Here is a 17222-nt window from a genome sequence, read left to right as displayed (position 1 = left end):
CATGGAGTTTGTTATCACATCCATATTTGACAGCCTCTGAATATAAAGTTCAATACTGAGGCTCTGAAGGCCACTATATCTTAAAGGCAAGAAAAGAAGGTGATATGCACCTAGTATTGAAGATTTTTTTCAACAAGAAAATGGCATGACCAGAGTGATTCTTGTTTTTTAAAAGTTTTATTGAAGTATATTTGATTTACAATGTTGTGTTAATTTCTGCTTTATAGCAAAGATGGGTGTGTGTGTGTGTGTGTGTGTGTGTGTGTGTGTATTCTTTTTCATATTCATTTCCAGTGTGGTTTATTACAAGATCCTGAGTATAGTTCCCTGTGCTAGAGTTTATCCATCCTATATGTACTAATTTGCATCTGGTAATCAAAATTCCCAATCCTTCTTTCCCCCACCTCACCCCCTTGGCAAACACAAGTCTATTTTCCATGACTGTGAGTCTGTTTCTGCTTTGTAGAAACATTCATTTATGTCATATTTTGGATTCCAAACATAAGTGATATCAAATGCTACGGTATCTATCTTTCTCTTTCTGACTTTTTTCACATAACATGGTAATCTCTGGGTCCATTCATGTTGCTGCAGATGGCCTTATTTCATTCTTTTTTATGGCTGAGTAATATTCCATTGTGTACTTATACCACATCTTGTTTATCCATTCATCTGTCAGTGGGCATTTATGTTTCTTCCATGTCTTGGCTATTGTGAATAGTGCTGCTGTGAACATAGGGGCATGTATCTTTTCAACTTATAGTTTTGTCTGGGTATACAGAGTGATTCTTTAAGAAGATGATTAACAGTATATATGATGAATTGAAGAAGGAGTCTGGGGTTGAGAAGAAGAGGGGAGCTGTAAGGAGTTACTTTAATAATTCCCACATGAGGTAATGAGAATTGAAGTATGGCCCTGGGCTCTGAACAGCCTTACTTCCAGAGTTCAGCTCTCTGGCTTCACCTAAGTTCCATCAAGACCCACATCTGTGTTTACTTCTCTTAAATCATGACTGTCCTCGGTGGAAGAGGCAGGGTTGTTGGGGGAATGGAGCCATTTCTAGAAGGTGATGCCCTTTGTCCAGTGGGTCCCCTTGGCTGCGGGTAGTTGGACAATGATTCAAGAAGGAAAGGTGAGGGTAATTCTGCCCGAGTCTGAGAAGGACTGAGGCAGACACACAATGAGAGACAAGGATGCTAAAGAGCACTGGCCTGGAATGCAGAAACCCTGGCTTCCTGTCCCAGACCTATCCCTGGCTCACAGAGTCAGCCAGCTCAGGCAGACCCTAAGACATCCTTCATCTATAAGATTTCATAAATCTATGAGATAGTCTTTGGATTATTTATGGGAAAAGACTTGTAAACTCAGAAGGTGAACATATGGCCTACATTTTACTATGATTTACTGGGCTATCAATCAGGGTTATTAAGGAACAAAATGAAGTTACTTAAGAAAATGAAATTAATGGTTTTCATAACTAGAAGTCTGGCCTGATCCAGGCCAAAGAATCTCAGAATCTGTCCCAGAGAGTTAATGAGCAGTGTCGCTGAAAGCTCTCCCTCTGTGTCCCAGCTCTGCCCTCCTCGAGATTGGCCTCACTCTCACTCTCATTTGTGGGGGCTCCTATGTGGAGGCCACCGGCAGCTCCACGCATATCCTAGCAACCAAACAATCTCATGGAAACGGAACAGTTCTTTACAAAAGGTCCTTCAAATTCCCAGGGAAGACTCTCAGTGGACAGCTAAAGTTACATGCCCAATCATATCCAAGTCCACCGAACAGGACTAGGTCTCTGTTCTCAGGAGCCAGGGAGAAAGTTCTGTCCTATACAAATATCGGGGACAGAGGAAAGTGTTCTCCAATAGAAAACAGGGGTGGAGGGACTTCCTTGGTGGCCCATTGGTTAAGACTCTTCGCTTCTAATGCAGGGACCTTGGGTTTGATCCCTGGTTGGGGAATGGAGATCCCACATGTTGGACAACAAGGCCAAAGGAAAACAAGAAAATAAGGATGGAAGAGAATTCAGATAGACAGAAACAGTGGATGCCCCTAACAACTGCTTGATGGCTTGACAACTTTCTGACCTCTTAATTAAGTGATGACGGCATATAGATAGAGCCTTTACAAAAAGATGTTACAAGGTAGGGACTATTATTAGCTCCATTTTACAGATGGAGAAATTGAGACTCGGGTTAAGTTACCCATCCAAAGTCACATGTGAGATGAACCCAGGTATGCCAGATTCAAGAGCACTTACAGTTTTGACTCCACCTTGTCAAATTCACACACAGGGCAAAATGTTCCCTCTGGTTTATATTACTGTAAAAGACCCTCCACTGAATAAAACTCAGAATGAGTGTGTGTGATGACGCATAACTTCCTAAGTCTGGTCTGACATGTACACCAATCTCAGGTCTAGTTGAACCTCTGTTGGAGTTAAGACTTTGGAAAAGGAGCCCAACATTTTACAGGGAATCATATGATTAATATTTCAGAGTCAGCCTCCCACACCCCAACACAGTATCATTAACTGTGGTCCCAGCCACAGTCAGTATTCACCTATAATAAATGTGATGAGCATTCCAGCCTGTTTTCAGCTGACATTCACATGCACACATTAAAACTAACTCTTGGCAGTTTTAGAGATATTAGGTAAATATAATAAGAAAATCAGGCAGTGGGGCTCGTGCTAGGACTTTTCAAGTTCAGTGTTCTATGTGGAGAACAGTGACCTGCAGATTTTAAGGAACATGAGTCAATCCTTAAAACTTGTTATTTTGTCAGGAATTAGAATGAAATTAGCACAGTGACCCAAAAGCTCATGACATGTTTGGTTACTTTGCCCTACCTCTGATCAGTCATCACACTCAGAAGGATGATGGGTGACAGAGTTCCAGCATTATATTTATTTTCTGAATACTTATTTATTTAGCTGCATTGGGTCTTAGTTGACGCATGTGGGATCTTATTGAGTCATGTGTAATCTTTTGTTCAGGCGCATGGACTCTCTAGTTGTGGCATGCAAGCTCAGTAGTTGTGGGGCATGGGCTTAGTTGCTCTGTGGCACGTGGGATCTTAGTTCCCCTATCAGGAATCAAACCTGTGTCCCCTGCATTGCAAACTGGATTCATAACCACTGGACCACCATCATATTTATTTTGAAGCTCTTATTGTGTTGAATAAAATGCTAGGGACATACTAAACAAGTGATTTTTAAAAGATCTCTGAGTGTGTTCATCAGAAGTTGACAACTACATATATCACAGCCCTTATGACCCTGTTCCAAGTATTTTTCTCTTTGAGAATTTACTTCTGAGAACTTCATGGGACAGGCATTCTGGTTACTTTATTGTCACATGTTGGTCTCCACCAAAACACCCTCAAAAAAATAAAATATAAAATAAGGCAAAAAGCCATGAGCAAAAAGAGACATGAGTTCTTGCCCTCATGGAGCTTACAGTCTAGTGAAGGAGACAGAACTTCATTTTACCCAATGTAAATGGGGTAAATTGAATGTAACAATTCAATGATGACAAGCGCTGTGAAGATGGGGCTCTTCAAGGATTTGTTAACATGTGAGACTCTGGGGCTTCCCAGGCAGCTCAGTGGTAAAGAACCTGCCTACAATGCAGGAGCCACAGGAAACAGAGTTTCAATCTCTGGGTTGGAAAGATTCTCTGGAGGAGGGCATGGCAACCCACTCCAGTATTCTTGCCTCGAGAATCCCATGGACAGAGGAGCCTGGCAGGCTATAGTACATAGGGTCACAAAGAGTCAGACACGACTGAAGTGAGCCCACTTGCATGTGAGACTCTGAGCATCAGTCACAGGGGAAATACAACTTACTGGCATCAGAAAAAAAATAGAAATTCACTCCGCAAAGCAGTTTGGGTGGTGTCTTGGTAGGATTCACTAGAAACTGACTCAGAATTTCCAGATTTCCATGTGGAGGATTTATTTATTTATTCTCAAATTTTTATTATTTATTTATAGCAATGCTGGGTCTTCGTTGCTGTGAGCAGGCTACTCTCTAGTTGTGGTGTGTGGTCTTCTCATTGTGGTTTTTCCTGTTGCAGAGTACAGGCTCTAGGGCACAGACTCAGTAGTTGTGGCCCACAGGCTTATTGCTCTGAGGCATGTGGAAGCATCCTAGGGCAGGAATCGAACCCGGATCCCCTGCATTGGCAGGCGGATTCTCAATCTCTGGACCACTAGGGAAGTCCCTGGAAAGCCTTTGAAAGCGTTTAACCAAAGCAGGCAGAGTTTAGAATTCAGTTTTGGAACAAAATCACTCCATCTGAAGTGAAAGCAGATCAGAGGGGATTCATGTGGATTGTGGTTGTTTGCAATCCTGGTGAAAGATGATGGCAGCTCAACCCACGTGTGTGTGGGAGGGGGTGGAGGGGGTTGTGAGGGGTAGTCAGAGTACAGTGTTTGATCTGGAAAGAGATTCCAGAATGACCCGGCTTCAGTAATGGTTTGGATGTGAGCTAAGGGAGAGAGGGGGTCAAGGGTGATTTACTAAGTGAGGTCATGTCACAGGTACTGACTTGGCCCCAGCACGGACAAATGCCTGTCTTCATGAAGTTCAAGACCGGGGGAAGACACCATCAAGCCACAGGGCAGTGACAGTACAGCGGGCAAGCTGTCCAAGTTGTGTGCGCAGGAAGGTCACCAGCCCCAGCATGGGGTCAGGAAGGGCTTCCAGGAGGAAATGACAACCAAGGGCAGACTTGCAAGGCAAACAGAAGTGAGCCAGGTGAACCGAAAGGCAAGTGGGCTTGGCACAGGGCTCAGCATAGGGTGGTGGTCTGCAACCGAGAGCAGTTTGGGCCCCCAGGGCATTTTGAAAATGTCTGGAGACCTTGTTTGTCATGACAGGGGAACTGTCACTGGCTTCTAGTGGGTAGGGTCCAGGGAGGCAGAGAACATCTTACAATGGGCAGGACATCCCCTCCCCCTCCCCGCCCAAAGAGCATTCTCCATGTCCATAGTGCTTCAGTGGACAGCCCTGATCAGAGGCTTAGGGCTCAGCCACAGAACAGACTGACTCTGCAGCTGCCTCGAGTGTGGAGTCACAGGGCGTGAGGGGTGACAACAAGTGCAACTGGAAAATGGGCGTGTCAGGCCCTAGAGGGCTGGAGGAGTTGGACAAGGCCATTCGAACCCAATACCAAGGGTACTGGGGAGCCATTGAAGGTTTCCATGCAGGGAAGTGACAAATCAGCCTTGGAAAGAATAGTCAGGAAGAGGGAGTTGAAGGTAAAGAATAGGGGAATGCAGTGTTCATAGTAGTACTATTTACAATAGCCAGGACACGGAAATACCCATCAATAGTCGGTTTAAGAAGTGATGTGTGTATACACACAAACACACACACACACATATATATGTATATATACACACATACATTAGAATATTACTTCTCCATATAAAAGAATGAAATCCTGCTTATATGGGGAAAGTAAAAAATAATATGGGCTTCCCCGATATCTCAGACAGTAAAGAATCTGCCTGCAATGTGGGAGACCTGGGTTTGCTCTCTGGGTTGGGAAGATACCCTGGAGAAGGGAATGGCAACCCACTCTAGTAGTCTTGCCTGGAGAATCCCATGGACAGAGGAGACTGGCAGGCTGCAGTTCATGGGATCACAAAGAGTGAGATACAGAGAACAAACTTGTAGTTACCAAAGAAGAGATGAAAGAGAATTTGCCAGTCTGCATGGCTTGGTGTATGGAGCACAGGTTGGTCCTGGGTCTTCCCTGGGGACCGGGGAGGCTGGCACATTGTCTGTTGAGTTGTGGCTGGGAAGAGAAAGAAGAGCCGTGAGGTCTACAGCCTGCAGCAGGAGGGGGCTGCCTTGTGAGATGATGCAATTCAGAGAACAACCAGTTGCTGCATCTTCTAATTTAAGGTAGACACAGGTTAGAGGTTCAGAGCATCCTTTCAGATCAAATGTGGTCCACAGGATCAACGAGATGGAAGGACAGTGAGTTTGTCAATCTGGTTCTGCCATTTACTATGGCTGCTGTTTATAGAAGCACAGGCTGACCCCACACCTGGGGCACCTGGCCATGGGGACAGTGAGGACTGACAGCCAGCCAAGCCAGGCAGACTGCCTTCTAATTGGCCCAGACTTGCTACTTAGGCTGATCTCAGCCCTGCACTTAACCCCAGGCAAGTCATGCTTCTTCTCTGAGCCTGGTTAATACTGCTCGCCTCTTAGGCTTGATGAGAAGATTAAGGTAGATAAATGCCTAGCAGAGATAAGCCACTTGGTAGGCACTCAAAAAATGATTGCTATGATTATTCTACAAGAAGCCCAGCACTGAACCCTCTGTCGTGATCCCCACTGTTGCAGTTTCTGCCTCACCGGAATGGCACTGTAGCTTCTCCAGGGACCTTGGCTGCTGTGCTTTTTCTCTGAGGGATGTAAAGAGCCAGCAGGACTCCGAGGCTGCAGCAGGGCAGGCTGTGGGTGAGGGCACAGCTCGCCTGGAAGCTGAGCCCAGCGGGCACACACCATCATCTTGCTTCCTCACAGCCACCTGGAGCTTTGTTTGTGATTTTATTCTGAGCCTTTTAGAGGCATCATGGAAAACAGGCATCAGCCTGCCACTGGACAGATGCACAGAACAGGAACCCACCCAAGGACACACTCCAGTGGAAGAACTACTGCTATTGATCTCTGATGATGTATCAGGCTCATCTTTCCATCTGATGGAGTCTTGGAGGCTTCTGGGGTTTTTTATGTAGCTGCCCTGCCTACAGGACCAGCTTTGGCTTGGTTGTGGCTAACACCTATTGAGGGCGTGACATGTGTCAGACTTTGAAAAAGCACTCAGTGTGTCTTATGGTTTTAATCTTCATCACGATCCTGTGAGATTTGAGCTGTGAAGCTCAGAGAGGCTGAGTAACTGGCCTGGGGGTGACCAGCTAATAATGAGTAGAGCTGGGATGTGCATGCACTACAACTGACTGACGCCAGACGGTATAGGTGCAGGATTGTTCTTGCAGGGACCCCTTTTCTGGATCCCTCCTCCCAGGGCTGTCAGGGAGAGCAGCAAGGCCGCTCTGGTGAGGCTCCCGCCCCGGCCCAGGAAGTGGCTGGCAGAAGGCAGCAAGGCAGGCAGCGAGGAACAAAAGTTAGGCCGGCGGCGATCTGGAGGCTGCAGCCGGGGGCGCTGAGCACACAGGGCGGGGCCTCGGAGCAAAGTCCCCTGGGGTCCCGGGCCGCATTCCTCCGAGGTCTGCAAAGGCCACCGCTTAAAGGCGCAGAGGAGCAGCTGGGAACGAGAACAAAGCGGCCGGGCCCCCCTTGGAGGAAGGAAGGAGCGAGCCCCAGGAAACAGCTGATAGCGCTAAGCTCAGCTTGTTTTTTTTCCTCTGCTCAACAGTTCTCCTGCCACGGCAAACAAAAGATGTACATTCTGATTCCCTCTTCTGTTTGGATTGTGCTGTCGAGTGGATCTGGTCTGTGATAAACTGGGGGGAAGAGTCATCTGCGGGCGTTTTCTTACTCCGCTGGCCAGTTTCCTGGGCCATCGCGAGACGCGGAGATAGCTTCTTTGAGCGCCTCTGTGTCCCGCGCGGCTCAGTAAATCCAGCCCGGCCCGGCCACACCCGGGGCCCCGCGATACAGGCATTTCTTTTCCTGATGGAATTGAAGATTGCCAACTTTGCAGGTTCCTGGGAACTGGCCGTGACCTTGACCTTGAAGGACCTGCACGTACACACGGCACGCATGCTCGGGGCGGGGGGGGGGGGGGGGGGGACACACTTTTTTTTAAGGACGTGTAAAACTATTAAGAGAAGAACTATGCCCTCTCAGCCCCTCTGAAAGTCCACTCCCTGTTCCCATCACCGCGGCCGAGGTCACAGTTCACTCCTGCCCAGAGCCACCCTTGGACTACTCAAGTGTGCAAATTCTGCCCAGCCTGGACCCGGCCGCTTAGCGCCCAGGGGTGAGAGTGACAACAGCTGCAGGGTCAGGGGAAGCCAACATCCAACAGCAAGAGCAAGGCAGGCAGGAGGTGTCCACACAGGTCCCCATCAGCTGGCTGGGCTCCTGATCCTAGCCTGGTGTGTCCACCTTCCTCCAAGTCTGGATCCCTGCAGGTGACAGGTGGCCCTGATGGGACTAAGCAACCCACATGTGATGACAGTGGCAGATGCACCTCCTGCTGCCCGCTTGCAGGTGGGTGGGGATTTGAACCTCCATCTGACTTCCCTGGTGGCTCAGTGGTAAGGAATTTCCCTGCCAATACAGGAGAAATGGGTTTAACCCCTGGGTGGAAAAGACCCCCTGGAGAAGGAAATGGCAACCCACTCCAGTATTCTTGCCTGGGAAATCCCAAGGACAGAAGAGCCTGATGGGCTACAGTCCATGGGGTCGCAAAAGAGTAGGACACAACTTAGCAACTCAAGAACAACAACTGGCTTCCTAAATGCTATGAGGCCTGATGCTTGATATCCTGAATGCTGGGCATACTGTGTTTTGCCTGACCAGGTGTTGACAGAGTGAACACATCCAAGGGCACTATAAAACCAAAGCAAAACAAAACAAAATGAATCAAAAAAAGTTAAACTATACACAAAAACCTCCACTGAGTTCTGTTGCTGCTGACACTTGGGTGATCCGTACAGCCCTCGGGATGGCAGTTCTGGTCACACGGACTGAAAAAGATTGTTTTGCTGCCATAGAGACTGATGTGCGAGGGCCCTTTGTAACTGCAGGAGTTAAACTGAGCTGCGAGAGGTCAGCGTGGCTGGACCCTGCCCCGTGCTGTTTGGCCCGATCTCTCCTCCCACCCCGTTCTGAGGAGGCAGTTCACATGCAGAAGACAAATGGCATAAAGGGCAGGCAATTAATTTTTTCAGCTGGAGGCTGTGATGGAATTTGGGTGCTTAGACTCTGGCGTGCACTGCTAATTCCATTCTTCTCCTCTGTGAAATACCTCCACTCTGCAAGGAGGTGGTGCCCTTCAAAATTCCATCACTGATATTTTCTGCCTTTAGGGCCAAGAGGTAAATTCATTGTTGTTACAGTCACTAAGTCATGTCCGACTCTTTGTGACCCCATGGACTACAGCACACCAGGCTTCCCTGTCCTTCACTATCTCCTAGAGTTTGCTCAAACTCATGTCCATTGAGTCAGTGATGATATTTTCTGTCTTTAGGGTCAAGAGGTAAATTTAGTGCTAAAAATTATTTGGAATGAGTCTGAGGTTATCCTGTATACTATTAATGCTTCAAAACACCAAGGGGCTATAGTGCCAGCTGGCCGATTCTTCCCTTATTTCCTGGAGAGGGAGCAACGTGGTCCCAGCATAGTTCAAGGTCTGGTTCCCACCACCTAGCAGCCGCTGGTGTGGAACAGCCCAGCCAACCTGGTGAGCAGAGATGCAGGCAAGGAACAGAGAACTTGCTGGGAAAAGGGGAAGAGACGTAGCTTAAGCAAGAATGGACCACAATGAAGACTTAGTACTTGGCAGATGGGGAGAGGGAAGAAGGATACTCTAGAGGGAGAAAAAGAAATCCTGAAGGGAACTTGGAAGAGTAAGAAAAAGTTACCTCAGCCATTTCCACAGAGGCAATGTAATGTAGTAGTTCACAACGCAAGCCTGTGTGTATATCTTGGGTGGGTGAACTTGGGCATGATTTAACCTCTGTGGTTTAGTTTTCCAACCTGCAAAGTGGGCGATAAAGTAGTCTCTATCGCATAGGGTTATCATGAAAAGTAAATAAGAAATTCACAGGAAGCATTGGAGAAAATATTTAGCATGTAATAAACGCTCAATACCTATTTCCTATTATTGTTAATATTTCCAATTTTTCTCCCAGCATGTGTCTCACAATCCTTTGTTCAGGACTGGCATATGCTCTCCACTACCCTAAAGCTTCTACCAATCAACTGATGTTTATCCAGTGTCCTGATTAGTGATTTTAATCCTTCAAGTCACTTGCCTCTGAAATCTGCTCTTTGGAAGCTTGCCACACACAGAGCAAGCTCACAATAAATGTAACCAAGTAGAATTTGCCCATCAACACCATCTGAAATACAGTAGCATGTGGTTTATAGTCTTTTTTTATGCCTCTCCCACCGCACTCAAGAGATTGAACAGAGAGGAGCCTGACTCAGGAACTTATAGCCCAACTCAAAGCTGTAGAGGATGAAATACTACATACAGGGAGACCTTTAGCGGCTTTCCATCTCAGCACCCATGAAGAGGGCAAGCAGAATGACACCTCTCTTGTGGAGTATTAGAGGATCTCCCTCTGGAGACACTGAACAGCCTAACAAAAAAGGTCTACAGGTGAGATCCCTGCTGACATGGCTTGGCATAATCGACCTACAGTGAAATCAACAGCTTTTGTCAACTTTTTAGTGTCACACTGTTAAGCATAAACAAAGATCGTTTGTCACTTGAAAAAAATCCTCCAAAATGAAAGACAGTGCCAAAACAAACAGAAGAAAGAAACTCGTAGCAAACAGGAACAATTCAGGGAGTAAAAAAGAACATTTTAAAAACCTACAATTCTTATCTTTGAGATTTAAGAGAAGATATTGCATCCATGAAACAAGGACAGATGCTGTAAAACAAAGAACATTCAGAGAAGAAAAAGGACATTTGGAAATAAAATATGTGTAAATATGTCTGCAGAACAGCGTGGATAAATCTCAAAAAACATTATGTTTCAAAAAAAGAGAAGTCAAACACAAGGGAGAATCTATCTTACAATTCCATCTATATGAAATGCAAGACTAATTGATGGTGACAGAAATCAGGAAGTGGTTGCCTGGGAAGCAGGGAGGAGAATGAACCAGAAGGGACACAAAGGAACTTTCTAGGTGGACGGAAATGTTCTTTATCTGGTTTGGATTCTATTTACATGGATGTAGTCAATTATCAAAATTTACTGAACCAACAGTATAAGATCCATGCACATTATTCTGTGTTATTTATGTTAATGAAAACATATTTGCAGAAATGATAAGTTCGGTAGAAGTTTCTAGATCTAGCTATCAACTTACAGGAAACACAAAGAACAGAGGAACATGTTAAATGACATCACAGGAATACAGTTAGCAAAGTCTGACTGTGGAAACTCTACAGTTTAACCAATTTCTTTTTCTAATAAAAACTTGCAAGGGGGGGTGAGGAGAGAGAAAAAATTACATTGTCACAGAGATTTAAGAGACATATAATCAATCACATTGTGTGAACCTTGTTTGAATCTAAATTTAAACAAAATATTTAGCGGACAAGTTTACTGAACAATAAGGAAAGTGTAACATGTCCAGATATTTGATAATATTCAAGAATTATTGCTATTTTTTAAGTGAGATAATGGTGTTTGCAGTGCTTTGGGTTTGCTTGCTTGTTTTTTTTTTAAATGACCTTATCTGCTAAAGATTCACAATGAAATATTTCAAGTAATGTCTGAGTTAGTGGAGTGGAGGGCAATGAGAGTGAGTAAGGAAGGACAAAGGAAACAAGATTGATCATGTGTTGATAATTGTTAAAGCTGGGAGTAGAGTACACTGGCTTAATTATTCTAGTGTTTTCTCTTTTGTGTGTGTTTGAAATTTCCCATTAATAAAGTACTTTAAAAAAAAATAGAAGAGTTAGAAGGAAAACTGAGGAAGTCTCCCAGATTAAAAGAAGAAGGAAATAAAAAGACAGAGATGGAAAATAGAAGCAAAAGATAAGAAACACAAATAAGTTCAGATTTAAAAAGAGAGAGAGAGAGCAGGAGAGAGAGAAGAAAGAAAATGAAAGGAAGAAAATGATCAAAGAAATAATTTGAGCAAATTTCCTGATACTGACAGCCATTAGTTTCTAGACTGAGAGACCAGCCAGTAGCCAACACTCTGGATGAAAAATACCCCACAGCAAAGCCCACATAGGAAAATTTCATGAAGCTGGTGTACTGGCTCACAAACCTCACACACTCTCTGACAGTCTTCACTGATGCCTCCTTTTCTCTCTCTCGGGCAGTACCCTGTTGGCACCACTTGTAGGCCAAGTTGCGCCTCCACTTTTAGAACTGGATAAAACATCATATTGTGGTATGATGTGGTTTTCAGGGTGACTGCTAAGGGTCTGGATGACATATCTGGAAATATAGACAAGCTAGCTTCAGTGTAACTTTTTCTTTCATGCTTTAACAATTCTGTTTTTTTTTTATATTTAGTCATGATATAATTTCAAAATACAATTAAACATTTACATGTCAGAGAATTCAAAATAACATTTTCATATTGAAATATAGTGGAAATTTCCCCCGTGGTCCAGTGGTTGAGAATCCTCCTGCCAATGCAGGGTACATGGGTTTGACCCCTGATATGGGAACTAAGATCCCACATGCCACAGAGCAGCTAAGCCCATGTGCAGAAACTACTGAGTCTGTGGGCTGCAGCTAGAGTGTAGCCTCTGAGCATCACAACTAGAGAAAGTCCACACACAGCAATGAAGACCTAGCAGAGCTTAAACTTAAATAAAATTTCTTTAAAAAATGAAATATAGTTGATGTACAACATTATGTAACTTGTAAGTGTACAATATAGTGATTTTCAATTTTTAAAGGTTATACTCCATTTATGGGCTTCCCTGATGGCAGAGATGGTAGAGAATCTACCTGCAGTGAAGTAGACAAGGGTTTGATCCTGGGATCAGGAAGATCCCCTGGAGTAGGAGACAGCAACCTACTCCAGTATTCTTGCCTGGAGAATCCCATGAACAGAGGAACCTAGTGGGATACAGTCCATGGGGTTGCAAAGAGTTGGACAAGACTAAGCAACTAACACACACACATACTTCATTTACAGTTATTACAAAATATTGGCTAAAATTCCCAGTGTTGTACAATATATCCTTGTAGCTTATTTTATATTTAATAGTTTGTACCTCTTAATCTCCTATCCCTGTATTGCCCCCTGCCACTGGTAACCACTATTTTGTTCTCTATATCTGTGAGTCTGCTTTTTTGTGGTTGCTGTTGTTATAGCTACTGATTTGTTGCATTTTTTTAGATTCCATGTATAAGTTATAGCATACAGGGTAACTATTGACTAATGGCAATGGGGGATAAGAGGGAGCTGGGCAGACAGATGCCCCTCTCCTGTGGTTCCTCCGTGTGACCCTTTTGGAAGTCTCATGCACCCATTAAACTAGCAGCCAGTGTCTGACATCACAGAATCTGACATCACATTCCCCTGCCCCCTCTCCTTTTTTCCCTGTGCATTCTTTTTTTCTACATAGTTTTCTTTATTTTTGGCTGTGCTGGCTCTTCGTTGCTGTGGGGGCTTTTCTCTAGTTGTGGTGAGTGGGCTACTCTTCATTGCAGTGGTTGGGCTTCTCGTGTGGTAGCTTCTTTCGTGGAGTGTGGGTTCTAGGACACAGGCTCAGTAGTTGTGGCACACGGTTTTAGTTGTTCCCTGGCATGTGGAATCGTCCCAGATCAGGGACTGAAGCTGTGTTTCCTGGATTGGCAGGCAGATTCTTTACCACGGAGTCACCAGGGGAGCCCTCCCTGTACGTTCTGTTATGAAAACTTTCAAACATACAGAGAAGTTGAAAGAATTCACAATGAGCGCTTGTATACACATTACCTAGGTTTTACCACAGACATTTTAAACAGCTTTCAGTTCGATCCTGGCCTGGGTTCGATCTCTGGGTTGGAAAGATCCCCTGGAGAAGGAAATGGCAACCCACTCCAGTACTCTTGTCTGGAAAATTCCATGGACTGAGGAGCCTGGTAGGCTACAGTCCATGGGGTCGCCGAGAGTCAGACACAACTGAGCGAGTTCACTTTCACTTTCACTTTAAACAGCTTTCAGTTCAGTTCAGTCACTCAGTCGTGTCTGACTCTTTGTGACCCCATGGACTGTAGCACGCCAGGCCTCCCTGTCCTTCACCAGCTCCTGGAGCTTACTCAAACTCGTGTCCATCAAGTCAGTGATGCCATCCAACCATCTCATCCTCTGTCATCCCCTTCTCCTGCCTTCAATCTTTCCCAGCATCAGGGTCTTTTCTAATGAGTCAGTTCTTCGCATAAGGTGGCCAGAGTATTGGAGTTTCAGCTTCAGCATCAGTCCTTCCAATGAATATTCAGGACTGATTTCCTTTAGGATGGACTGGTTGGATCTCCTTGCAGTCCAAGGGACTCTCAAGAGACTTCTCCAACACCACAGTTCAAAATCATCAATTCTTCGGTGCTCAGCTTTCTTTATAAACAGCTTTATTGAGATATAATTTATTTTTTTAAATATTCATTTGGCTGCATGGGCTCTTAGTTGCAACATTCAGGATCTTCCGTTGTGGCACGTAGGCTCAGTAGTTGCTGCTCGTGGGCTTACTTGCCCTGTGGCATGTGCAGTCTTAGTTCCCTGACCAGGGATCAAACCCATGTCCCTGGCAGGTTCTTAACCACTGGACCACTAGGGAAGTTCTGAGATATAATTTAAATACCATAAAATTGACCTGCATAAAGTGTACAATCCAGTGGTTTCTAGTATATTCACAGATATGTGAACATTATCACAGATTTAGAATATTCTCTTCACCCCTAAAAGAAACCACCTATCAGTTAACAGTCACTCTCATTCCCCTTCTCCCAACCTTGCATGCATGCTTTCCTGACCAGTTGCTCAGTCATGTCTGACTTCTTGCAACCTTATGGACTGTAGCCTGCCAGGTTCCTCTGTCCATGGGATTCTCCAGGCAAGAATACTGGAGTGGGTTGCTATGCCCTCCTTCTTCCTGACCCAGAGATCCAATCCTCATCTCCTGTGTCTCCAGCCTTGCAGGCAGATTCTTTGCCCACTGAGCCACCTGGGAAACCCTCTCCCAGTCTTAAACAACCACTACTCTACTTTCTGGATCTATGGAATCACCTGTTTTAGATGCTGCATATCAATGGAGTCATACAGTAAGTGGTCTTTGGTGACTTGTTTCTTTCATTTAGCATAAAGTTTTTAAGGTTTATCCATGTTGTAACATTTATCCATACTTTATTCTTTTTTATATAGTATTTCATTGTATATTATTAACATTTTATATGTGCTTTATCACCTGTCCATACATCTATCCTTCCCTCTATGGATCCATGGATCCATCTTATATCTTTTATGTATTTCCCTTTTTAAAAGTCTTTCCACAACTCTCATTGCCTTTGCCTTGCACACTTTTCAATACAACTCATATCACATTATCACAATGGCCACCCTGGGAGCAATAGAGGCTGGGAGATGGAGTACTTAGCCTTCTGGCTCTACATAGAGGGACAAAGAGAAAAGGGAGCCGGGGAATGGATTTTTGTTACCTTGGCAGACAGCATTTCTCAATCTCATCCACATCTCCCCCTCCAGATTCCCCTCCCACCATTGCATCTCACAGATCTTATATTCTAGAAATCCAAAATTCCTTAAACTTTCCTGGGCACCCCACATTTTTCTGGACTCCAACTCTTGCACTCATTCTTTACCCTGACAACCTTCTCTGTGTGACAGGTTCTCTTTCCTCATAATTCAACTCAGCTGTCACTCTTCAGTGAAATATCCCCAACACACAAACACACACATACACCCTCTGGCCTCCCTTTGTTTGTTTTCCACTACCATTTTGGCATTTACTCTCTTTTATTGAATTAACCTTTTGATCTGTCTCCACCAACCTGTAAATCCTCAAAGGCAGGGGCCAGGCCTTGTATATCTTGGTATCCCTAGAAATCACTGCAGGGTTGGCTCCACAAATATTGTTGGATATTGCATGGAAAATGTCTGGTTACCATTGTTACTATTGTTTACCTACCAAACATGTTTTAGGGCATGCAAGAAGGGAGACTTGGGAGTAAATACCTGGTTTGATACAAAGATGAGTAAGACTATATCCTGGGCCTCAGAGGATCTCCAGCACCCTTTTGTTCTGGGCAGATTAACACTAGACAAGATGCCAGGACAACAGATGTAAACTGGGACTATCCCAGGCAAACCGGAACATAAGGTCACCCAAATTACATGTCCACTTCTATGACAACAGCAGTGTCATGCTGACTCATGACCAGCCTGTCAGACCAGTCACTTTCAGAATTTTCTTGCATGGGCCAATTACTCCTAATTAGTGCTTGGGTTATTTGTGTTTTTCATTGTTATTATCCATGTAAAAAAAAAAAATCACCCATGAAATTTAATATTCCTAAGGTAGTACATACATTGTGCAAAGAGAAGAAACATACACTTGGGCTTACCTGGTGGCCCAGTGGCTAAGAATCCGCCTTGCAAAAAAAAAAAAAAAGAATCTGCCTTGCAGTGCAGGATACATGGGTTAGATACCTGGTCCGGGAAGATTCCACATGCCACGGAGCACCTAAGCCTGTGTGCCACAATGAGTGAGCTCACAGCCCCATGAGCTCCGCACACCATGGAGCTCACATTGACTGCATATATATATGTGTGTATATATATACACACTCACTTACGCAACCAGACAGAAAAAAAATCACCCAATGAACAACAAAAACATTTTTCAACCTTTTCTGATGTACTGAATTCACATTTACAAACAGTTTGCAAAACCCATTGCATATATACACTTCTTGGTATTAACATGTGACTCTGGTCTGTTGTCTTTATTGAAAAGCATTGGGTGTTTCCAGCCTGTGGCATAATGGCTCTATGAACATCTTTATGTAGATTTCTTTCCCTTTCTTTTGAGTCAGTTGTTTGAGCTACTTGCGCCAAGTGACCTGGTTCCGGAACAAGAACGGTAGATAAATCTCATTTTCCTATTGCTCTGTGTCTAACCGCTCTCCTGAAAATCTGAGTCAAATCTCAGGGCACATCTGTTTCTCACAGCTCTGTCAATAATTGATGTTTTCATGTTTTCTGTATTAATAGGTGCTTATTGTCATTTAGGATGTTGTTTGCATTTTTAAGTGCTGCAAAGGTTATACATTATACTTTATCAAAAACAGCTTAGTTTTTGTGAAAACACATTCTAATGTAAATATATACATTATAATTATAAGATATGTTGCAGGTATTCATTAAGTACTTGTTGAATGAATGAATGAAATTATGCTCAGTTACAAAGAGACAGATGCTGTGTGATTCCACTTATATGAGGTACCTAGAATGGTCAAATTCATAGAGACAGAAAGTAGAATGGCAGTTGCCAGGGCTTAGGGTGTGGGGGAAATGGGGAGTTGTTTAATGGGT

At 44.3% G+C, this 17222-nt stretch overlaps 1 protein-coding gene across 1 annotated transcript in view; it reads left to right on the top strand.

Annotated features, from left to right (window-relative positions):
- The window catches only part of GRK7 (G protein-coupled receptor kinase 7), a 38511-nt gene that overhangs the window by 8672 nt on the left and 12617 nt on the right, over nt 1-17222 (top strand). The gene's annotated exons all lie outside the window — the stretch shown is intronic.

The sequence above is a fragment of the Odocoileus virginianus genome, chromosome 4 (genome assembly GCF_023699985.2).
Source record: "Odocoileus virginianus isolate 20LAN1187 ecotype Illinois chromosome 4, Ovbor_1.2, whole genome shotgun sequence".
NCBI classification, from domain to species: domain Eukaryota; kingdom Metazoa; phylum Chordata; class Mammalia; order Artiodactyla; family Cervidae; genus Odocoileus; species Odocoileus virginianus.
The sequence above is the reverse complement of the archived record's forward strand: the minus strand, read 5'-3'. Positions and strand labels throughout refer to the sequence as shown.